At 36.9% G+C, this 26,011-nt stretch overlaps 1 pseudogene; it reads left to right on the forward strand.

Annotated features, from left to right (window-relative positions):
- The first annotated feature begins 17,136 nt into the window (after positions 1 to 17,136).
- LOC141426114 (uncharacterized) lies at positions 17,137 to 17,744 on the forward strand (annotated as a pseudogene).
- Positions 17,745 to 26,011: the final 8,267 nt, after the last annotated feature.

Genomic DNA, 26,011 nt, shown 5'->3' on the forward strand with positions numbered 1-26,011 from the left:
GAATATTTTGTTTTTCCCCGACGAACATTAAACAGCTCACTTTTTACGCGCCACGTGACCATATGTTTTTATTATTTAAATATGTGTACATTTGTTCTGCTCCTCCATGTCTTCATTAAATAATTTAAAAATTTACTACCAAAACGTGAGAGGGTTACGTACGAAATCTCATGACTTTTTGGCTAACGTCACTCAGTCTGATTATGATGTTATTTGTCTCACTGAGACTTGGCTAACTGAGGATTTTAATGATGCTGAATACTTTTGGAACGATTATGTTGTTTATCGTTGCGACCGTGGTGCGTTGGGCGGGGGCGGGGGGGACGGCGCTGGGCCGTTGCGCGGCGGTGGCGTGCTGGTGGCGCTGCGCCGTGGGCGCGGGCGAGCCGCGCGCCGCCGGGATGACCTGCGCTCCTCACAGGAGGCTGAGGAACTGTGGCTGAGTGTCGAGCTCGCGGGCGAGCGCGCTACTGCGGCCGCGCCCCCCCTCCCCCTCCCCCAATATGCTGCGTTTTGCCACCCTTTATATCGCGTGCTGTTATTTCCCGCATGGTAGTACACATTTTACGTTTTTACAAAGATTCTTCGACTCCGCATCTGATTTGATCACCGATAGGCCTGATGATTCGTACCTCCTGCTCGGTGATTTTAATGTTTCCCATGCGTCTTGGACTGTAAATTCTCATCATAGTCTATCTATGACGACAAACAATAGCCCTGTCGCGACTTTGCTCTCTGATTTCATTAATCTTACCGATTTGAAACAGTATAACTGGTGCCTGAATATTAACGGTCGTATACTGGATTTAATTTTAAGTAACTTGGCTTGCTCGGTGGCGGTGTGCGCGGCCCCGCTGACGCCGGAGGACGCACATCACAGGGCGCTCGACGTGTCGGTGGCGCTGCCCGTGCGGCCAACCGCCGCGCATGCATCTTGTGTGGAAAGATTTATATTTCGCTCCGCAGACTATGATAGTATTCGCGATGGGTTATCCGCCGTCGATTGGAATATAATGCTCGAAATGGACACAGAACAGTCTGTTTCATATTTTTATTCCGTTCTGTACGATTTGATTAATAAATTTGTTCCCAAACGGAAAATTAATACCATCGGGGGTCGACCCCCATGGTACACACGGGCGTTAATCAAACTAGGCCGAGAGAAGCGTAAATTTCACACCAAATGGAAAATTTATAAAAACCCTCTTGATTATCTTTCGTTTAAATCCTTAAGAAAGAGGGAAAATAAAATGAAATTAGATTGTTACAACTCATACATCCGCCACGCCGAAGAAAATATTAAAAACTGTCCTAAATATTTCTGGTCCTTTATTAAATCGAAATTTTCAGTAAATAGTATCCCCGACTACATGACTTATAAAAATAATTCGTCTTCTGATTGTGAAACCATAGCTAATTATTTCAACGACCATTTCAATTCAGTTTTTATATCTAACAGCCCAAGCGATCCTCCCTTAAATATGAATCCTCAATTAAGCAATACTCCTGTTGATATCTCGTCGGTTAACATTAATAATTCTTTAGTTCTTAAACATCTTCAGCAAGTGGACATAAACAAGGGCGCTGGACATGATCAAGTTCACCCTATTTTAATTTCCAATTGTAGTAAAGAGTTGTCTGTTCCTCTCTCAATTATCTACCGTAAATCTTTAGCTGAAGGTTGTTTCCCATTAGTTTGGAAAACTGCTTTTATTACTCCAATACCTAAAGGTGGGGATAAGCATGATGTTACAGAGTATAGACCGATTTCCAAACTTTGTATTTTCGGTAAAGTTCTTGAAAGGATCGTAACTCATGATTTGACGCAGTGTGTTTCTCGTGTAATTTCTCCTGAGCAGCACGGATTCTTCCGGGGTAGAAGTGTTGACACAAATCTCGTTACCTATACTGATTTTGTACTTGAGGCTTTTGAAGGTGGTTTCCAGGTGGATGCAGTGTACACCGACTTTTCAAAGGCTTTTGATAAAATCAATCATACATTACTTTTAAACAAATTATTGGAGATCGGTGTGCACGGTGACCTCCTTAGGTGGATTAAGTCTTATATCGAAAACCGTACTCAAGCTGTGGCACTGAGAGGATTTACTTCTAGATTTTTGCCCATTAGTTCCGGCGTGCCCCAAGGATCCCATTTGGGGCCACTTTTATTTATATTATACATCAATGACATATGGCAGTGCTTCTCTAAGTCATCGCATTTGGTGTATGCAGATGACACAAAAATATTTAAGATAGTTAAAACTGCTAGTGACTGTTTGAACTTACAAGATGATCTGGGAAGATTTGCTTCTTACTGTCAATCCAATCAACTTCTATTAAACCCTGATAAATGTCATGTTATAAGTTTTTCTCGCAAAAAACATCCCATACACTTTCATTATAATTTTTCTGGTACAGTTATGCGACGGGTTAACCAAGTTCGGGATCTGGGTGTGACCTTGGATGCAAAGCTCAGTTTTAATCCTCACATAGATATTATAACCGCTAAGGCTTATAAACGATTAGGATTAATACTTCGACTTTCTAAGCCTTTCAAGCTCTCAAACACATTAAAAATTTTGTATTTCTCTTTTGTGCGTAGTATTCTCGAATTTGGCTGCGTTGTTTGGAACCCCCAATATAAAATTCATATATCAAGAATTGAAAAAATCCAACGTAAACTTATTAAATCCCTTAGCTACCGATCAGGTCTAAACCAAACACTTCATGTTCCCCTTCATAAACGTCATAACTTAGCTCCTCTTAAGAAACGTCGTGAATATCTTGATCAAATATTTTTGTATAAACTACTAAATAACCACATCGACTCATCAACCCTTCTTTCAAAGGTTAAATTGCAGACCCCTCGTCGTATCCCCTCTCGTCATTATTCCACTTTCCACGTCAGTTTTTGTCGTTCGAAATATGCGCGTAACACTTTTTTCAGACGGGCTTGTCGTAATTATAACAGAAGTTTTATGAACTTAGATATATTTTCATCATCGCTGCAAAGATATAGGGATTCACTACGGAATTTGCTCTTTGATTCCTCATCCATAGTTTAAAGTAAAAGTAACAGATTGTTTTCTTTCCTCTACATTAGATGGCTTGTTTTTTCTTAGTCACTTAACATTGCTACTGTGTATTGCTGGTTGAAGGTAATAAATATGTACCTAATTTAATTTTTGTAGGTTAAACTGTTTTGTTTTGCGCTTGCATTAGTTATAGTTTATTTTATAATTAATGGAACTGTTGGTTCTTAAGTATATATTGTGTACCTTGTTGCATTGAAATGTAACCGTTTGTTTCCTAAATAAATTAAAAAAAAAAAAAAAAAAAAAATTAATGAACTGTACGTGTTTTTTTTATTGAAATAAACAGCTTTTAATTTATTTTATTTTTTTTAAAGTCTAATTTACAAAAAGTGACCATCTTTTCTGTTAAAATCGCGGAAAGCCATTTGCAGTGCGTAACATAAATCGATCGTCTTGTAGATCATTGGATCGTCTTCCGGTTGATATGATGATGACGCCGTTTGCGATCCTATTATTCTTCCTACAGGCAACCCTGAACAATAAAATTTGATTTCTAGTTTTTCGCAAACCGAGCCAATGTCGACAGAGGAAGCGAAACAAAGGGCATGACCTATAGATTGAATCTACGTATTTATTGAACCAACACTCGTCCAACGATTGCTATAAATATTAGGAAAATACATTGAGCTTTTCAATTGATTAATTGTATTGTCGACGTGTTTTTGTTTGAAGTTTCTCGGGAACGGTTGATTCCCTGGGTACGGAGAGCCGTGTTTACGTTCTTTATTCAATACCCTGCGTGCGTTGATAGGTACGACATGAAATGTGATTGTGTTGATGTGTAATTTCTGATTGTTTGTAAACACTCGACATGAAGAATATTTAAATCAGTACCTAGGTTACGAGACATTTTGGTAATGATCGGCAAGCAGATCAACATTGTTGGCATAAGAGTTGTTTTTTATCATGTCAACCCAGGCAAAGTCACTTAGGAGATCGTAAAAAAAATGTAGTGACCTTGTTTTCTAATTGTAATGCATCAACGGTAGACACTTAACGGTAAATAGTTGCACGGTGGGTTGTGCAGTGAGGGTGGGCAGTGGTAGTGCTGCCTGCCCTGCTGCTGCTGGTGGCAATGTGGACACCTAGTGATAATCAGCTAATCTTAAATCTATCTAATAACGAATAAGTTTTCTCAAAAATAGTATGAAATGTTGCCATTACGTCGTCACAAACTTCGTAGGAAGTAACTCATCCTGGAGACCAGCAGTTTGTCAATTGTGTTTTGTTTATTTTCTTTTGTACAATGAAGAGTTTACATACATTGATACATACATACTAGGTGCTAGTGTCCAGGAAGTATGTATGAAATTGAAATATTTCCTTTAAAAATTTGGAACCCGTCACAAACAGTGCGCGAGCCGAGCGGCAGTGTTGTAGTTAACTAAGTAGCACCTATTTTGAAATGGGTCCGTGTCATTATTATCATCATCATCATCATCATTATCACCATCGCAATCACCATCATCATCATCACCATCACTAAGAATCATCTTCATAATCATCATCATCACCATCGTCATCACCATCAACTATCATCATCATCAGCATCATCAAAATCATCATTACCAACCATCATCATCACAATTATCATTATCATCATCATCCTCACCATCATCATCATCACGTCACAATCATCACAATCACAGTCATTTCATTATCATTATCACCTATCATTTTTAGCCCTGGACGCAAAAAGAGGGGTGTTATAAGTTTGACCGCTATGTGTGTCTGTGTGTCTATGTGTGTGTCTGTCTGTCCGTAACACCGTAGCTCTTAAACGGGAGACCGCTTTGAATGGGTTTTTTTTTATTTTATAGCAGGCTTTCTAGCGATGGTTCTTACTCTCTCTCTCACTTCAAACTTTGAAGTGACAAAGTCGTAAGACATCACCTAACTTATAGCTACTAGAAGGCCTTAGTTTTGTATTCACTCAAGTTATGTTACAAGCAACAATTTTTTTGTTACTGTCTGTCGGCAAATCTTTTTTTTTTTTTAAGTGTTCCTAATATACCTAATTATAATATGATATATTAATATTATTAACATATTTAAAGCCCAAACACTAGAAATTTTATGGAAGGCTATCTGTAAATAAATGATCATTATTAAAACGTGTCTATCATTTTGATTAAGAATAAAACATGTCTAAGAACCGTAACGGTCGAGTAACGTGACGCACATTACGAGTAACACCTTTATCATCATACTTGCTCGTAAACAGTGTCGTAAAATGCAGGCTACCTTGGTTGCAACCCCCCAAATAAAACCCTCGACCTCATTGTGCTTGTCATGAAACCCGTGGTCGGTAAATGAGTCATTGCCCGTAGTAATTTCCTTGTCATAAAGCCCAAGGTCGGTAAATGAGTTTGTTACTGCATGGTGTGCTGCTGCTCCGTGCGCGCGCTGCTGCAGGAGCACCTGCGCAGGCACGTTGGGCACATGCTGCGTAGGGGGATGGCGGCGGGGAGCTGGCGCTGACAAGAGCGTAGTCAGCGGTATCGGCAATTTTTGAAAAAATATTAGTTTTTATTTTACAAATATACAATTTTACTCGCAAATGTAATGAAAAACATTGTATGTCGCACGGGCGGTGCTAGAAATATGATCATCACACACACACACAAACTCAGACACACAGACATATAGACACACAGACATACAGACACACAGACATACAGACACACAGACATACAGACACACATAGCGGTCAAACTTATAACACCCCTCTTTTTACGTCGGCGGTTAAAAAATACTACACCAAACTTTAAAAAAGATGAAATTAAAAAAGTCAAATTAAAAATTTTATAAACCCCCGACACAAAAACTCCAGCAAAAATAAAAAAATATTACTAGGTACTTATACTTACTAAATTAACTTCGGCTAATTTTGCGGGAAATCATTGAGAAAAGTACTATACAAGCTTCGACCAGTACCTAAAATTGCCATCCTGGCAGGTGAGGCCATCAAACTTCTACTCCTCCAGGATGGCTTAAGTACTTACACTGGTCTTTGCAGTAATGTACTAGTAGTGAGAGATATTTGGGAAGAGATACAGGAAAAACCAGTGTTTTCTGTACTGCTTACTATGTGTTAGTGTTCAATAAAGAGTTATTGTATTGTAAAGAAGCTTGACTTAAAGTGGGTACCACTCTCTATTTTACTGTCTTTCATAACACACTTTTCTCCCTTTTTAACCCCCGACGCAAAAAGAGGTGTCTTATAAGTTTGACCGCTATGTGTGTCTGTGTGTCTGTCTGTCTGTGCACCTTAGCTCTTAAGCGGGTGAACCGATTTGAATGCGGTTTTTTTAATTTGAAATCATGTTTTCTAGCAATGGTTCTTAGACATGTTTCATCAAAATCGGTTCAGCTTTGAAGTGACAAAATCGGGGGTTTTCCCACGTTTTGTTGGTTAGGTTATGACTAAATGGACTGCATTCCTTGCAGCTGCTTTGCTTTGAATTTATAAGTTACAAAAGGTGTTAATGTGCGTTACGTTACTCGGCCTGAATTGAGGAGTTCATTTTTAGGGTTGCGTACCCGTAGTCAAATAGGAGCCTTCATAGTTTCGCCATGTCTGTCCGTCTATGTGTTTGTCCGCGACTAAGCTCAGAGATCGTTAGTACTAGAAAGCTGTAATTTGGCATGAATATACATATCAGTCACGCGGAAAAAATCGGAAAATAAAAAAAAATTAGGGTACGTAAAGTGGGAATGTTTTTTTTTTTTACTTCCTCCTTATGTTGGATAGGTTAATAAATAGATTTGCAAAAACATTTTTTTGATGTAGTGAATATTTTCGGAGATATTAATTCCGAAAATTCAAAAAACTGAGTCCTCCCCCCCCCTCTAACTTTTGAACCGCACGTCTAAAAAATATGAAAATAATCACGGAAGTTAAGCTTAATAAAAACTTTCTAGAAAAAAAATATATTTTCAACTTAATCAGTTATAAGCAGTTTTAATTTTTTTGTAAAACTTGATGTGTAAGGCAAAGTTAGGTTAAGGTAAGGTCGGGAACTACGGAACCGTACACTGAGCATGGCCTCACATGTTCTTGATCGGTTTTATTTTCATAGCTTGCATCTCTTTCCGATCGTTCCACTTAGAAAAGGACAAATGTAAAAACAACTCTCACCCTAACCGTCCGAATCAGTCTCGTGACGTAAATCAAGGCGGGCAGGTTATTGCCGAGCTGCAGTGAACGGGACCATGTCCTGAAATCCTCATGAATTTACGGCTGAGGCCCGAACTTGTAGGTCAAGTAAGCGGCGCTACACGTGAACTTGTTTTTGAGGATGAAAGAGAAGCAAGCATTCAGGTTTCTGTTGCATTAAACTAAAAGCTTTGGTACAAACACTCTTTTGTTGTATTTGGACAAATCGTCGGATGGGCTATGTAGATGAGATAGGATGCCGATGCTTACTAAATCAAGCACGGGTAGTTTGAAAAATTCGCGCGGCTGTTTAGCACAAGTTTGTTCGTTTAAACGTGATCGGACAATTATTCAGTCTACTCAAAACCATGGTCGCTGCAATAGGGCCAAAGTATCGAGGTGAATTAAACAAACTATTGATAAGATTATTTTAAAAACTGGGATGGCCCACCACAGATCATCATTCGCAAGTTCAATCTTCTACGCCAGCAAAGGCAATATATATATACAATATAGGCAATGGTTAATATTAAAATTACTCTGTCTAATTTTTCGTTTGTTTTTAAGCCTAATATTTACTGTTGGCTGATTATGATGAAATTTGAGCCCTGGCTCATGCTTCACGCGAGAAATGTTTCTACGCAGACGAAGCCGCGACCGAAAGCTATTATTTGTAAGTATTTTGTAGTTAAATCAATAAATGTCACATTAGAGAAAAATTATAGCAAGATATCAACAATATTTCATTAAATGATTAATTAAGTCCCATGATTGACGGTAAGTATACACTCATACAATCATACAATACATATAGAACTACGAAAGATTAAAATTGTAATTTTATAATCTTAACGGAACGTAGCATAACGTGCCTATTTTGATAGGTTTTTAAATACATTGCAATAACAATTACCTTCTCATATCAAATTGCCAGTAAAATGTTTTTTTGAATAGCGGAAATGAAATCGGGCGACAACCGCAGCGCTTTGATTGGTCGAACTTGTTCTGCGGTCGTCGCTTCGGCCGCTTTCGATGGCTGCGGCCGCGGGCTTTATTCTCGTAATGAGCTCAATCATCATATAATTTCGTATTTATATACATAACCTTAGTAAGAATATAAACTTATAGAAAATACAATCATATACCTAAGATACTACTAAATACTAAATAATAAATAGATAATAAAAAATAAACGCATTTCGAACTCTACTAGAGTTCATCCCCAGAGCAATACAACTGTTCAACATGCTTCCACATGTTACACTAGCAATATGCAAAATATTTGGTATGGTTTAACACTGGTTGTTGGGACTCTCCTCAACTCTTAACTAAATTTATTTTTTATTATCTGTTGTCATAGCGGCAACATAAATATACACAGTGTATAGATAGTGTAGCGACAATAATTATATGTACAGATAAACCTATTACATTTGTCACCCTTCAAGTATGGAACAATAAAAATTGATAGATTTAAAATACCGAATAGCATGTCTTAAGAAACCTAAGCTCTATCAATAAATAAACGTGAATAAATCTATATAAATAAAAATTAATCTTAATATGTGTTGCTAAGCGCATAACACAGGAACGGCTGAACCGATTTCACTCATTCTTTTTTTGTTCTGTTTGTTACCGTCAGGAGAAGGTTTTTATGGAAGGAAAATTACAACGGGGGCGAAGCCACGGGCAACAGCTAGTAAATAAATAAAAATAAATATCATGGGACAATTGACTCCAATTTATCTAATCAAAGCTTGTACTAGACAACAGATAACCATACTTAAATAGATAAATAAACACTTGAATACAAATTAAACGTTCAAGACCCGAGAGCAAACATTCGTATTATTCATACAAATATCTGCCCCGACCGGGAATCAAACCCGGGAAATCAAGCTTCACAGTCAGGTTCTCTGTCCACTTGGCTAACCGCTCGTCAACATTTACACCAAATAAAATTGGCAGGATTTACGTGTCACGTTTGTCGTTTCAAGCTTCACCAGGGAACTCAATTCCGGAGCCCCGTTAAAAACTCCAACCCTACTTTCCATAACAATCTGAAACAACGATAAAGTTCCCGCAACGCATTCGCTTGACACCTTACTAACAAACGAATGTACGCAACCATCTAACCTAACAAATGTTATCTATTCTGTTTAACGACGTGTAGTCGAGAAAGAATCGGTATCGGGCCACGTAAATCGCCCGTAACGGTCCGACTAGACCGTTTGCATTGACTGTTCCGTGCATATCGTTTGGTTTAAAGATATTTAAATTATGACTGTAAATACGGTGGACTCTGCCTTTAAACGACGGCAAAAAGTACGACTTATTATATCTATCATCTTCGTTTCACCACTGAATGACCAGACTCCACCTTTATATGTCTTGAAAATTTTCCGATCATTCCCATAGTCGTAAAGCGCCCCATCCCATCATTTACATTTTAATGCACTTATGTCATCGTTTTTCCCGATAAGTACAATTTAGGGCTACATTGAAAATACAAACTGAGACATGGATGCACAGAAAAACCAGAAAAAGAGACCAGCGGTGGGAATCGAACCCAGGTCCTCAGCAATCCGTGCTGCGTGCTACACCACCGCTGGACAGGAATCTACCTCTAGACACGAATTTTTCCTATGCATACATATCTCAGGTTGCTTATTTCTACTACGCTACTTATGCAGCAGCACTAGCGACATCTATGTTCCGTGGTGTAGGGGTTATAGCACGCAGCACGGATTGCTGAGGACCTGGGTTCGATTCCCAGCGCTGGTCTCTTTTTCTGGTTTTTCTGTGCATCCATGTCTCAGTTTGTATTTTCGATATGGTTTGACGGGATACCCTTAAAAGTAACAAATTTGGAGTTGAAATAAAAAATACAAAAAGACTCCAAAAAACCAATCATAGTAAGCTACATTCTTCGGTCTCAATCGGTCTCATCAATACTTATCATCAGGTGAAATGGAGGACCAAAATTTGTCTACATCTCGATTGTCTGCTGACTGAGTAATCGACGAAACGACTAAGTTGCGTAATGAAATCATTTGAAACGTTAGTCTGTCAAACGCTACATCTGCTAAACAAAAATCGGTGCCATGAATTGATCGGTCACTCGCGAGCACGCCTGTAACATACTTATAGGCTACTTTTAATTCCGATATACTCATGACATGAGTACGCACGTAACTCCCAGGCCTAATGTTTCACATCAGCGAAGCTGCGCTTTAAATCTTGTTATTACTACTTCGGTATTTACTAATACCAAATAAATATGAATCTCATTCGTGCGCGACCATTAGTCACAGCTGAAATTTGAAGATGTACGTCACCTTAATGACGACTACTTGACGATATTTGTTGACCAGCAGTGGTGTAGCGGTATAGCACGCGGTACGGAATACCGAGGACCTGGGTTCGATTCCCAGTGCTGGTCTTATTTTTCTGGTTTTTCTGTGCATTTATTTCAGTTTGTATTTTCAATTTAGGTTTTACGGGATGACCGTAAAAGTAAAAATTTGGAATTGAAATAAAAAATACAAAAAGATTCCAAAACAATCTTGATATTTGTTTGTTTGTTTGTTTATACTCTTTATTGTACAAAAAGGAAAAACAAAAAGGTTACATAAAAAAAAGGAAAGTGTTAAATACAAAGGCGGACTTATCCCTGCAGGATATTGACAGAAGCTTTGCATTTAATTTTGACCATGGTAAGCGAATAGGTTTATCACCTCTTTTACCAGAATGTAATGGCAGGTCAAACTAATTAAGATTGGTTTTTGGCTTGTTTTTGGAGTCTTTTTGTATTTTTTATTTCAACTCCAAATTTTGTTACTTTTACTTTTGGTCTCTTTTTCTGGTTTTTCTGTGTATCTATATTTCAGTTTGTATTTTCGATGAGGTCAAACTAATAAAAATATTTTTTTAGCTCAACTATTCATAAAGAAAATTGGTTCGACTAAATATTCACCCTGTAATAATAACATTTCCTATGCAACAGTATGGTTTGGAAAGTTATCATGTACATATTGATAGAATATTTTCGTTCCACGACTGTACTTAACTACAGTTTTTTTTTATTCAACTGAATGGCAAACGAGCAAGTGGTTCTCCTGATGGTAAGAGATCACCACTGCCCATAAACATCTGCAACACCAGGGGTATTGCAGATGCGTTGCCAACCTAGAGGCCTAAGATGGGATACTTCAAGTGCCCAAGTGAATTTCACCGGCTGTCTTAATCTCCACGCCGAAACACAACAGTGCAAGCACTGCTGCTTCAGGGCAGTATTAGCAAGCAAGATGTTGGTAGCCATCCTGGCGAACCTTGCAGCAGCCTGCAGTTAAGCAGTAAAATTAGATCGCTGTCATAACTTTACAACACGGATTCAGGCCATTTGTATCAACCCTGACCATATACACACCAATGCATTAGCGACCGGCAATATTAGGATCCACGTAATGGTCCCAAATGTGCATAATGCATTTAATTATTTACGAGCTCTGTTTACTCAGTAAATCTTGGTAACAGAGGTCCGTAATAACATAATCCTGATATAGAGGCGTATTTGCAAGCAAATCAATTACATTAATTACTGCATGAACATTATTAGAGATTCGCGATTACATGAATGTAATGTCCATTTAAATAATTCTTTACAACCTCGCTCTACGCATAATGCCGAGATAAAAATGTGGATCCTGAGTGCCATAATGTTCTAGCAAAAAATATAGGTTTCCACTATGCAAAATCTGGAACCTTTTATCATCCAAAGTTTATTCCTCCTGAAACCAGCAGGCGAGACGTTAAACAGCTCAAAAACCATCGCGAATAGCTACTTTTAAAAACGCATTAAAAGTAGCGCTCAAACGCCGGCAGGCCAGCAGCTTAAAGTGCAGTTTTTGCACTTTTAACACGAGCGCAGGAATGTTAGAATAAGTAGAAATAAAGTAGAAGTATCAGGAGAAAAATGTGAGTTGAATAATGGATCATTTTCTATTGAAAACCGTCTGCGGTCTGAAATAAGGCGATGGCACTTTATCATGCAAGGCCACCTTACTGAAACAAAAATATGTATGGCATTCATAGCCAAAGTATTCGTGTTTCTACATGTCACTGCCTTGACTTTTATAAAAATTAAAAAAAAAAACTTTTCAGTGGCATTACACAACTTATTATACTCAAAATGTTTTTTCTAAGGGAAGAACTAACTAAGATGGAAAGAGTAAGTTTTTGTTGGTTGCAGAACTAGTATTCTTCAAAAGAATTTTTAATTAAAAGTTGCTAGATGAATTTGATGATACTTTTCGCTTTACTTTTAAAGTAAAAAATAAATTCTCTCTTTCAACTTTCAATAGTAATAACAAAAAATACTTTTAAACGCAATTCATGTCATTAAACCATCAAGCATTATAATGTTAAAAATTCTCATTTTACCTGAAACTGAACACTCGACGCGTTCAATTTTATGTTACGTCAGAACGTAATTTTTCAATGGCTGAGGTATCGAATTCTTTTCAGGTAAGAAAGTAGCCAATTTCTTTCTGTATCGGGCAGGACAATGGGGCGACGACGTTAACTTGACAGGCTTTGTTGTGGCTCTCGCCGCCTCCTAAGTATTGCGCTTAGATTAACTGTCCGCGAGCAGATGCGCAGCGCGCAGCTCTGTAATACGATCCAAAGTATGAAAAATAGTTTCTTCTTTCTTTCTACAGTATTATTGTTAAAGAGAAAACGCTATGTTAGTCGACAACGTATTAGCTTATTTTTATCGTTTATTGAAGCCAATGAAAAAATTGCGCTACATATTTTTCTCTCCTTGTCCGCTCTCATGTCACAAGCTTCTTTAACGTAAGTTTTTTTTTTTTTTCATTTTAGAGCGACCTCGCAAATAGTCGATTAACACCCTTAAAATTGAAAGGTTACAAACCAAAAAATACAGGTTTACAAGTTTATGATTAAGGTATTGTAGGTAAGTACTGCGATACCTAACTAAGTTAACTATACATTTTCTTTATCAATATATTCGTATAGTTAGATAACTACCGTATCTTTCAAGTTTAAATCATCTAAGTAAGATATTTCAACGGTACGTAGCAGCGCTAAGAGCACACCAGGGATTTTAAATTCGGATTCAGCCAGAAGTTACTTCGTAAACTATCAAAAGAAAAAGTAAAAACCTCACTTACAGAATTGCTCAAACTTATAAATTGTCGCAACGTATAGGTACTTATACTTTTTCTTTTGCCTTTGAAGTTATTATGGTAGGTGTAACAAAGAAAAGGCAGGCTTAGGAATTATTTTCAGTGGAAACTTGGGTGCGGGATGATGAATAATTCAATTAAATCATGAAAGGATATAATCCTAAAATTTTATCGATATCTTCCTCATGTTATACCTATGTGCTAGGGGGTGTAGACAGTGGATATCTTTAATGAGCTTCTGATATTTCGAGACTGAAGAATTTGATATGTATGTAGAAGGATGAATGTGTGGCCACGGTTCAATAACTGGCTACCTTACACTAAAAATTAATTCTGGTCATACCTATAAATAGAATTCATTTTATAAGGTGGCCAGTAATTGACGATTTACCCTTATAAAAATTGTTATCGTTCTCGTATTATTTAGGAAACAAAGACTTTCCAAATTATCATTAAACATCAAATATAGCAATATCTACTTTTATGATTGATTGCTATAGGTAATATTAATATACTTAGTATTGTGTTAATGAATCAGTTATATAGGCGATTTATAGTCAGATTAAAATAACTAACTTTTAAAATAGAAAACTGTCAAGATTCAATCATATTCTATGACTTGAATTAGTAGCTAATTTGTCATAGACCCTCACATCAGTAGCGTGGAGTAGCAACAACTCGATTCCCACCGGGTTGCCTAAATTCTTTAAGAGACGTCCGTGATGACATGTATGGCAAAGACTCAAATTAGAAACTCAAGAGTGTCTAACTACGAAGTACCGAAAAGACTAGGTACTTACGCTTTTCTCGCTCTCCAGGTTGCCCAAAAAAAATGCTAACTCCACGCTACTGCCTCACATGCAAAAATTAAAAGTTCACACACTTTCTATCCCGGCCGCGAGGTTTCCAAGAAACTCAAAAGTAGGGAATATCGGGATCTGTTCCCCAAGGCCTGTCCCCGCTAATATTATTTATATGTCCATATTTATCTGAAAGTTGTGACGTCCTCAGGGCCCCATACTTACCGTTTTGCTGTAAAAGGAACTGACAATATTCAAACATTTACCGGAAAGTTTACACCCTTTTTGTTCAAATAATATACGGAAAAACAGTTAAACTTACGGGAGACATTTTGATACTTAACTTAATGCTTAGATGAATGATTGGTCTCGCGCACTCGCTCGACCGCGCGAGAGCAATCATTCATCTAAGCTAAATAGGTTGTTCGATCTTAACATTTTTTCCCGGCGTGCTGAAACGACAATCGGACCAATCAAAAGTAATCGTCTGCGGCATGTGAAATTAAATTGACCAATGAGAATGCGTCATTTATGACTTTTATGAGGTGTTTTTTTTTCTTAAACGCATAATATGCACAAAATGCTTTAATTTTTTTTAGATGAAAAAACGCCACAGCATCGCAACCTCATCGCAACAGGTCGGACGAGGGTCACGTTTTTTATATTTTAAATATGTGGTTGAGTACTGGCCACTAAGAACGGAGTCATTTCAAAAGTATATATGTCTGAAAAGAAAAATCTAAAATCGGTGGGAGCAACACAGTCTTTGGATTGTCATTCATTTGTTGTTGACCTGGGCGACCGAGCTTTGCTCGGGCTAAAACTCGATAGTTAGCTTTTTCCAAGAGATAAGACCAAGCTAGATCGATTTGTCATCCCCGAAAACCCCCACATACCAAATTTCATCGAAATCGTTGTAGCCGTTTCCGAGATCCCGAAATATATAAGGTGCTAGAAAATGAGGTGCGGATATTTTCAGGGTATTTAATTAATAACCTAAGAATCAATTATACACATAAATTAAGGCCCGATGCTAAAAAAAAAGATTCATAAACGTCTGTTAGCGCTGATCAGTCGATCAAGGCTCTGCTAAAGTTAGAGGACAGTTAGACCCTCCTTTATCTCCCTGCTAAGTCACAAATGGCCGCCACAAATTTTAACAGCTGACTTTGACAAGAGCAAAAAACCATAGGTACCGAAGATATTTTTAGTGAAGGATTAAAAAAAAACAGGAAAATTTATTTTCAGGAATTTGTATTTAAAAATCCTCTTAATTAGGTAGATGATACGTTTAAGTACTATCCATAAATATGAAAAAAAAATTAGGATGATTAACATAGTGACGGCTTTTTGCACTTAGGTACAACATAAACATGCGGATCGGAAATGGCGGGAAAACAAACATCTCGCTTTTTTTTTAAAAGTTGATCTTGTGGTTGTATCGTCAAATTTTATCTTTTCGGGACAATGCAAGCTAGGTAAGGTAATTGCTTTTCTTACTTTATCCTAAGCTGTCCAATTATCACTACTTTTTTTAGTAGCATTCATTTTAAAAATCGCAAGAAACTAAACTAAGCTCGTGTGTCTTCGTAAAAATTTACGTTTTCCTGCTAATTTGCTGTCACTGCTGTCAATTTTTTTTTTTTAATTCTCGATGAGGCCATTTTTGTCTTTGATTTGTCAAGATGGCCAACATAACGCGTCTAATCCGTCTATCAGCAGCTCAACAACTAGCAGACTGCTAGCAAGCGTTTATGAATCATACTTCTTGACAACCGTCTAACAAGCTTAATCAGTCTGCTAAGTAACAGACCGATCAAACCTCAATTAAGGATTTTTTATGAATAAGGCTGTAAGTATATAGCAATGCATCACTGCCCCAATCCGCACTGGGCCCGCGTGGGAACTATCGCCCAAGCCCTCTTGTTCTGAGAGGAGGCCTGTGCCCAGCAGGTGGACGTATATAGGCTGGGATGATGATATAGCAATGCATAAAAAATAATAGGTACCCAGTAAGTGAACAACTGTTTCCAATGTTACTATTTAATTTCCTCTCAATCGAAGTGAAAAGCAGTATAAAACTCGAGCATTAAACCCATTTTCCCTTCGACGCGACGTGTCTATCCACCCTCGCCGTACCGGCTCGGGTGGCTGGCTATATGAACGCCTCGGGTAAAATCGTTTTAGGCTCGTTTTATGCTCTCGTTGTACAATCTACTATTGATGCTTAGATTAGAAAGTTTTCCCAGCTTTTTTAAAGGATGATGATGTGTAAAACAGCTTGTTAAAATAAAATTGTGGTATTGAAGTTGGAAACGAGTGAAGATTATCAAAAAACGCAATTTAGGCACAGTGACAAACTTAGGGTTCCGTAGCCAAAATGGCAAAAACGGAAACCTTATAGTTTCGCCATGTCTGTCTGTCTGTCTGTCCGTCCTCGGATTTGTTCAGGGACTATCAATGCTAGAAAGCTGTAATTTTGCACGAATATATATGTAAACTATGCCGACAAAATGGTACAATAAAAAACGGAACCCTTATAGAGGTAAAGTGGGGGTGATTTTTGTTTTTCTCATCCAACCTTCTAGTTTGGGGTATCTTTGTATAGGTCTTTTGAAACCATTAGGTGGCTGCTAAAACGATTTTTCGATTCAGCTATTTTATTGCAAAATATTCAACTTTAAAGTGCAAATTTTCATTAAAATCGAGCGTCCCCCCCCCCCTCTAAAATCTAAACCGGTGGGTGGAAAATTTTGAAAAAATTCAGGATGGTACTAAGTATATCAAACTTACAAGAAAAACTATAACGGTTAAGTTTTTCTTGACAATGATTAGTAGTTTAAGAGTAAATAGCAGCCTAAGGTATAAAATATATGGGTATTAACTCTAAATTGGATGAGCTTGCTGGTAGAATGTTAACCATCGAATCTCGCGTCAGTGCGTTGGAGAAAGTAAAGCGGAGCTGGACGACATCAAAAGAACGATTGGGGACCTTATTGGCGACTCTAGAAGAAACGAGCAATGGATGAGACGCTCCAATATTCAGATCAATGGTGTTCCGGAGAAAAAGGGGGAAAACTTGTTTACTATTTTGAGGTCTCTGGCTGAGCTAAGTGGTTTTTCTTTGACTGTTCTACTGACGTTGACTTTGTGACGCGAGTAGCGGTTAGAAACGACGTGGATAATGCTAGACCGAAGCCTATTGTTCTCAAGATGCAGGCGCGATACAAAAAAGATGACTTTTTGTCATCAATACGCAAGCTGAAGAATTTGAGGGCTTCGGATTTAGGGTTCTCCGACAATTCGAATCGTATATTCATCAATGATCATCTTTCCAGTTATAATAAGCACCTCCTGAGGGAAGCAAAGAGTTCGTGCTAATCAAAAACATTATAAATTTTGTTGGGTTCGAAATTGTACCATTATGGTGCGTCGTAATGAAAGTTCGCCCATTTTACATATTTCTAACGAAGAGCTTTAAACAAAATAATATAAGTGTATTATTTCATATATATTTTGTTATTAACACTTTTGTATCTTGGGCAAATTGCATAAACAATCTAACTTGTATGCGTAGCTTTTCTAGTTACCCACTAATTTTAAGTTTATCTTGAACAATGTCATAAACTTTGATAATTGGATTTATAATATAAACGATATTTATCTCATTCTGGAATAGCGGTCTATCTTGTTATAATGTGCTGTTAATACTAAGTTGCGAGCTCATATCTCATATTATATTGAACATAATATCATATTGCTTCCTGTTTGTTTTTATGATTACGGGACTACTTTAAATGTTTTACTTAAGTGTGATTTTGGAATATTTTTAAGTACCTAATGGCTAATATAAGTATTTATTATCAAAATGCGCGGGGATTGCGTTCGAAAACCACTCAATTTTTTTCGCAACGTTTTATTATCAAATTACGATTTTATCTGCATTACTGAAACGTGGCTTCTACCCAGCATTTTTAGTTCTGAACTTTTTGACGATCGCTATCATGTCTATCGAACTGATCGTGACTACCAGAGAATGGACATGACTCGCGGAGGGGGAACTTTGATAGCAGTTCATCGGCGGTTTAGAGTGGACGAGCGTGACGTTCGCGCGATGCTCGCTCTGCCCGACGCAGATATCACCTGGTTAGATGTCTGCATTTCTCAGGGTCCTAGCTTAAGGAAATTAAGATTATTTTCGTGCTATTTTCCACAAAGTAGTTATCAAATAGAGTCACAGTTCACTTTTCTTGAGTACTTGTCTGACGTTGTTGCTGATTCTCCTGATGACTTGTATATAGTTGTGGGTGATTTTAATATCGCGGAAGCAGTCTGGGTACCGTCTGACTGTGAACCTTCTCAAATGAAACTAGATAATCCCAATCAGAATTCTTTGACAAGCCAATTATTTGCGTTTATGTGTTTCACTAATTGGACTCAGTTTAATTATTTTCCAAATAAAAACAACAAACAGTTGGATTTAGTTTTATCAAATTGTTCTTGCAGTGTTTCTACCGTTCAACCATTGGTCCCAATCGATGGCCATCACCCAGTTTTCTGTGTACATGCTGACATTAATTCGACTGTTCATGACTTAAAAACCAGCCTCTAGAATAGTTCGCCGATTTTATGCCGCTGACTATAATGTCATAAACGCTGAACTGGAAGCGATTGATTGAATCACCTTCTTTCGTTGGATAATATTGAATGTGCAGTTGATGAATTTTATTCCATTGTTAACAAAGTCATTGAAGATTTGGTTCCTACTCGAATTGTAAATGGCTGTCAAATAAATTTCCTACTTGGTATTCTCGCGGTTTTAATTACACTTATAAGGAAAAAAAATAAAATTCACAAAAAATGGAAAATTTACAATAGAAGTTCTGACTATGACAGGTTTTCAAGTTTACGTTCGGTAATAAAAAAATTAGAAAAATCATGTTACGTTTTGTTTATATCCAGAACGGAATCAAATATTCGTTATAATCCTAAAGCATTCTGGTCGTTTCTAAAATCAAAATGAAACATAGCGGTATACCGGACACCTTCTACTTGGGTCAAAATAAAGCCACGGATGGTCAAACTATTGCCAATTTATTTAACACCTTCTTTCAATCAGTATTTGTAAATGATGTTCGTACAGTACCAACTCTAACCCTACTTCCTCCTCACAACTTTATGAATACCATGATAATAAAGTCCTTAATACCTCAATATGTAGTATACATATAACCCCTTCCATAGTTGAGAAATATCTTTGGGACTTGTTGTTAAAGGGGTTGTGGCCCGGATGGAATTCATCCTATCTTCTTGAAAAGATGTGGAAAAGCCCTGGCTGTTCCCATTTCAAAATTATATAACCTCTCCCTAAGTTCTGGAATCATTCCTGAGTTTTGGAAACGTTCAATAGTTTTCCCTGTTTACAAAAGTGGTGATAAACATAACATCATAAATTATCGGGGCATCTCTAAACTATCTGTCATTCCTAAACTCTTTGAAAAGATAATATTTGATACTCTTTCTTATGTCGTTAGACCAATGTTAATCCAACAACAACATGGATTTGTGAGTAAACGTTCAACTGAGACTAACCTTAATGAATTTCTTGATTATGTACTGGACGGAATGGATAATGGTTTTCAGTGGATACCATTTACACTGATTATTCCAAAGCTTTCGACAAAATTTCTCATTCGTACTTATTCAAAAGCTGGAATCCTTTGGAATACATGGTAATCTTTTAAGGTGGCTCACGTCATATCTGCGTGATAGGTCTCAAGCGGTGTCCGTGAAAGGACATACCTCTAGCTTTGTACCCATCCCGTCGGGGGTTCCCCAGGGCTCTCATTGGGCCCACTTCTATTTAATTTATTTATAAATGACGTCGCTACATGCTTCCAGTATTCTCGGGTATTATTGTATGCTGATGATACAAAGATTTACAGTGTTATCAAATCGGAAAATGACTGCCTAAACCTGCAAAGCGATCTAAATAGATTAAGCGCTTACTGCCGCAGGAATAAACTGCACTTGAATGTTGACAAGTGTTGTGCTATATCTTACTCGCGGAAACGCTCGCCTTTAAATTTTAACTATACTTTGAACAACATCGGTCTTAATCGGGTAACAGAGGTAAAAGACCTTGGGTAATTCTTGACAGCGAGTTGCAACTTGTTACGCATGTAGATAAAATTGTATCTAAAGCATATAGAATGTTGGGTTTTATATTTCGTGAAGGAAGAGAGTTTAAAGACCCAAAAACAGTACAACTTTTATAATGCCCTTGTAAGACCCCATTTGGAATTTGCATCGACAGTTTGGAGTCCTCACTTTAATGTACATATAGACACCGTTGAAAAAATTCAAAACAAATTCATAAAACGCATGAAATTTGTTTTCAAAGATTTAACAAGAACTCTCTAATGTCACTCAAAACGCGTCGGGAAATTAAAGACCAAATGTTTTTATATAAAATTGTTAATGGATTGATTGACTCGCCATACCTTCTTTCTAAGATTTTGCTTCGTTGCCCAGAGCGACGAACTCGCTCCTCCAAATTATTCGCCATTCCCTTTAGCGGAACTGCCTATGCCAGAAACAGACTTCTCGTTCGAGCATGCAAGAATCATAACAATCATTTTCCCGATATAGATGTTTCAATATGAGCTTGCAACAATATGCTACTGCTTTGAAGGAGCAGGGCAATGTTAGCAATAGAACCGCTGTCGATAAGTCTCTTTATTAATTCTTTTGAATTAGTACAAGTGTATTTAATCTTATATAACTTTGTTCATGTGCCTCATTACAATAAGGTGATGTTGTGCTTGTAAATTTAGTTTTTTTTGTCTTGCCTGAGCAGCATGTTATGTTTTTTGTTAAAAGTGGAAACTGTTGTAGCTACTGTAATATTTTATGTGTTTTATACTTTGTATTATTTCTAGCTGTTTGTTTTCCTAAAATAAATAAATAAATAAATAAATAATACTAATTGGATTTTTTCGTACAAAATACGAAATCCTAGAAATATTACTTATTTTTTTTGTAATGTCTACGGAACCCTATTTCGGGTATGTCCGACACGCTCTTGGCCGGTGTATTATGTATATCAGACTTAGTACAAAACAGTGCTGCTTGAAAATTTGCATGTATTACAATGATACATCAGATCATACATGCCCCGATTTTATCGTGGACAGTCTTTACTCAAAATTAACGCCTTCATTTATTTTCTTCCTTCATAGAAGCGTTTATAATTGAGTTACAAGAAGTATTACGGCATTCAAAGTTAGCGTGATAAGCAAAAACCAAATTGGCGTAATATTCTGTTAGAATTGGAACAGGCGTTTGTCGACTTACTGCTGATTGTTGTGTAAAATAATTCCTTTATCTACTGCTCTATTAATCGGAGTAGTAAAGAATTTCCGTTTTAAGGCAATTTGGTGAGATATTTTTTTACATAAAGTGATAGATTAAGCTTAAAAGAGAAGGTAAATTTTTTGTTGTATTAAATCTATAAATAGTAAGAAATCCATTGATAATTGTTACGCTTGGAAAAAGATAATCTTATAATATAATGCCAAGGGTAACAGAATTAGGTAACCAGAAGGCATTCTTTGAGCCCAAATGAACCTGAATGAACCATGAAACATCAATTTCGATAAATAGGTGTTTTACCTAAGTAGGTACATGTTTCCCCCTAAAATAAAATAAGCTATCCGTTAACATTTATAGTTCTCTTGGCAAAATCTCTTAAGCTCCAAAACCATTTCCAGGGACAGAAATCTATTGATATATTGATATACTTAGTAATTAGTAATAGTAATACTTAGAAAATTAAATACCTACTTAGTGTTAAAATAAATCGTACATATGTATGATTTATGTTGGCCCTTAATAAAATTTAAACCATTATCTAATTTGTTTTTGTATAAAACATAACTAAACGAAATACTTAGTGTTTTTTTTCGACTGCGTTGACCGCATTGTTTCCGTTTAGACTTTTCTTAAAAAAAATCAATAGATTCTTACGTAAAAATAATACCCCCTTTCTTGTAACCTTTTAAAACTGCTGAATCGACAACTAAACTGAGTAAGTGGGTTATTTATGTTTCACTTTCAGAAATTCAACACCTACATAAAATTGGATATCGCTTCACCCACATTTCTTTCTACTTTTTCAGCATCAATTGAGTTAAGGATGACAGCGAATATCAATAAACCATAAGTATAGGGTGATATAGATAATAATATTTATTCATCACGTATAAATTGTAATCTAATCGATATTCCATTAACGCAAAGGAACATAATCTTATCAAACGATAAACTGGCTGACATACCACCAAATTAACCTAGAAAACGTACTTAATCATTTGTTTCGGAATTAGCAATTGTTGTGTGCGAAAAAAAACTGTAATGGGATATAAATCTATAGCTTTGCTTATAGTTACGTTACATGTAGTGTGGAGTAGCAATTGTGGTAGAGGAGGATTTGAACACATTGTTTGAGGGTGATGTCACCAGTGCAATACGGAAGAAACCTGGACCGTCGGCCATGCTCCTGCTGGCTTGGATAACAACAACGACGTCTCTAATTTCTTGACCCCTGGTACATTATCAAGCTGCATAACGTCACGTGCGGTACTTTATCCAGTCAAGGGCTCGTCGAAGTAAATGTTTACGCAAAATCAATACAAAATAATGATTTTGTGTCCGTTACCATTTATGAAGCAGTGGAAAATAATTTAGTGGGAAATGCTACTCTCTTTCACAGTGATTTTGAGGATGGATGGAATAACTTGAAAATAATACTTGATGGTGCTGGAAACTTTGAGGGTTATGTGAGTATTTTCAGTAGTTTTTTTTTTTGGACTCTAACAGCTAATATTCACTTATTGTAGAGCACATTGTAAGTTATGATTTTATAAACAACACGTGTTACTTGTTACGAAGTACTCGTAGGACCCATGACTTAAGGTAGAGTTATATTTCCGACACACGTCCATAATTGTAATTATTCCTAGACGAAAAAATGCTCTAGAGCAAACTATTCAAACAAACTTAAATTATAACAATTATTTAAGTACGTAGTGATAATTTACCGGAGGGTGAAAATCAATTTTTCTACTGCAACACGAACAAATGACGTCTTCTATCTTTAGTGTCAAGTTCCTTTACTTCAAATGCTTTATCAGATAAAGCAATACTTATGTTGCGGATAGATTTATTTAAAACATTCAATTCATATGAGTCACATCACATCTACAAGTAGAACACATTGTTGCTTTCAAATTTATATTTTATACTTCTCTTAACTTGAAATAATACTCTGCTTGGCAAGATCCCTCAACCATATTTTGAGAATACACATGAATGTTTTCAATTTTTTATCTTATTTTAGGTCATGATAATGGGACAAGCATCTTCGGACTCTGTTATTCTGTTGGGATCAAGTCTGTTATAAATCACCATCTGCCAAGGACTACCTACCACTACCGCCACTCGATAAAATTTCAAAACTAACGTCTAACTATAATGCTCCAGATATCTACGTTCTCCAAATACATTCAGTTTTTAACACTTGGCAAATCCAAAAGTTGCTACTGATTTTTCGCCAAACGAAGTAGATATAAATGATGATGTCATCTCTGAAGATAGAACGATAAGATTCATCGATTTTGATGATTTTTGGACACCGCTGACGATTTCACTCGCAGTCATAATACCAGTTTCTGATTGTAGCTTGTTAGTTGGGGTTGCTATGCGCTGGGTAAGAGGAAGGGTGCTAAAAAAGAGCAGAAATTATATACGAAGATGTAAATACTATTCCTAAACCTTATCTGTACCTAGAGTTAAGGGCGTATATTCTGAAATCCGTTGCGGGAAGCTCTTACGGAGAAGAAATGACAATATATACTCAGTTTGATCATGATTTGATTATTTGAATTTCATACTAAAGTATTACCTACTTTATTATATGTATTAAAACCTGATGTTTTCGTATTCTGATCTGTAATCGTATGCTATTATGTATAGAAATTCATGCTAGATCTGTAAAGACGATAAAGATATAGAGACAGGATTGTAGGTACTTTTTCCATGCCTGATGGCTGAGTTTATCCTAGAGCTTAAAGCAAAAAGGTATTTTTCAAGCTTTTATTTAACTTGCAAATTCGTATACCGGTGTGGCCTGTAATATAAGCAATAATTAAAACATAGATCATACTCCCTCACTCACTCTAGCGGCTTGCAAAGAGATAATCATACAACTTGCAGGCCGCTGGCCGGCAATGCGACCGTCTTTTGTTTCAACGCCCGCTCTGGGATACGCACGCGGCCCACGCCAGAACCACCACCCGCAGCCGCCAGCCGCCCGCCGCCCGCCGCCCGCCAGCAGCCACACAGGGCCACCAGACAAGCATCCCGCGAGATTCATTTTTTATTTATTTTTATTTTATTTCATGTAATGTTTGAGAAAAGCACTATACAAGCCTCGGCCGCAACCTGGGGTTGCCGGCCTCTACAGTAATGTACTATTGAGTACCTACTTAGTATATAACGTTCGGACTATCTCTAAATACAGTGGAATTACAGTAGTCGTGTTTGATGAAGAAGATAATGCCATAGAGGCAGTCACATATCAAAGAACTTGACGAATTCCTTGTCTATCTTGAATCTAAAACTCATGTATTATTACTACAAATGTGTATTAATAGGGTCCATATCGACTCGCATACTTATTGAAAGTCCGAATGTAATGTTTGTCAGAATGATCGTTTGACATAAGTGACTCTTTTTTCTATGAATCCAATGGTTTTCAGAATTGTATAAAACAAACCTAACCTAACCTATAGTTTTCTATAGGATCACGGTTTAAAATGTTCAGAAAATTTTAAGGTTTCAGTGGGAAAAAATTATGACAAACGATGATTTTGACAAAAATTACGAGTATGCGGAACTTTGGCGCTCCCGTATTGGGTATTAGCATCACAAATAAAACTTTGATAGCAATGCATTACGTGTACTGTGTGTATAATGATTAAATGCTGACTTAAAATGAACGAACGAGTTATCATTTCATTTAATCGCGAACTCGAGATAATGGCACTCGGCTTTAAAAGCACATTTCAGTGTTCTTCGTGCTTCCATGTTATAAAGAAGGTTACTTAGGACACCATGAGATGTTATTTCTAGTATTTTTTATTACTGCTTTTACAGCAGTTATAACTCAAGATCTGCTAGGGGTGTCGTATTATTTTGATAGTAGTTATACGAATAGTTTTAGCGAAAGAAAATGTAGCAATACAACTCGGTGGGAATTAGTGAGTTATGATTATCTGGACGTGATTCCACCGTACCAATTAAGTTCTAAAGCTATTAAAGCTTCGGCAAACAGCTGCACATCGTCGTTCCCTATAGTATTGTTAAATGGCACTTTGGAGTTGACAGTGAACGTTCGGACTATCTCTAAATACAGTGGAATTACAGTAGTCGTGTTTGATAAAGAAGATAATGCCATGGAGGCAGTCAGATATCAAAGACCGAACAAAAATTACATGACAGGATGGACTGTGATTTTTTGTCAATTAAAAAAACACACTGTTCGGATTCGTAAGTACCACATAACATAAAATTAATATTTTACTCAAATCATTTTGTAGTTTCCTAGTGAAAATTAGCTATCTACCCAGTAAATTTTAAATATTTTAATGACTTTCTTTGGTGATATTTTAAAGACTTCTCTTTTTT

Source organism: Choristoneura fumiferana, chromosome 3, assembly GCF_025370935.1.
Source record: "Choristoneura fumiferana chromosome 3, NRCan_CFum_1, whole genome shotgun sequence".
Taxonomy (NCBI): Eukaryota; Metazoa; Arthropoda; class Insecta; order Lepidoptera; family Tortricidae; genus Choristoneura; species Choristoneura fumiferana.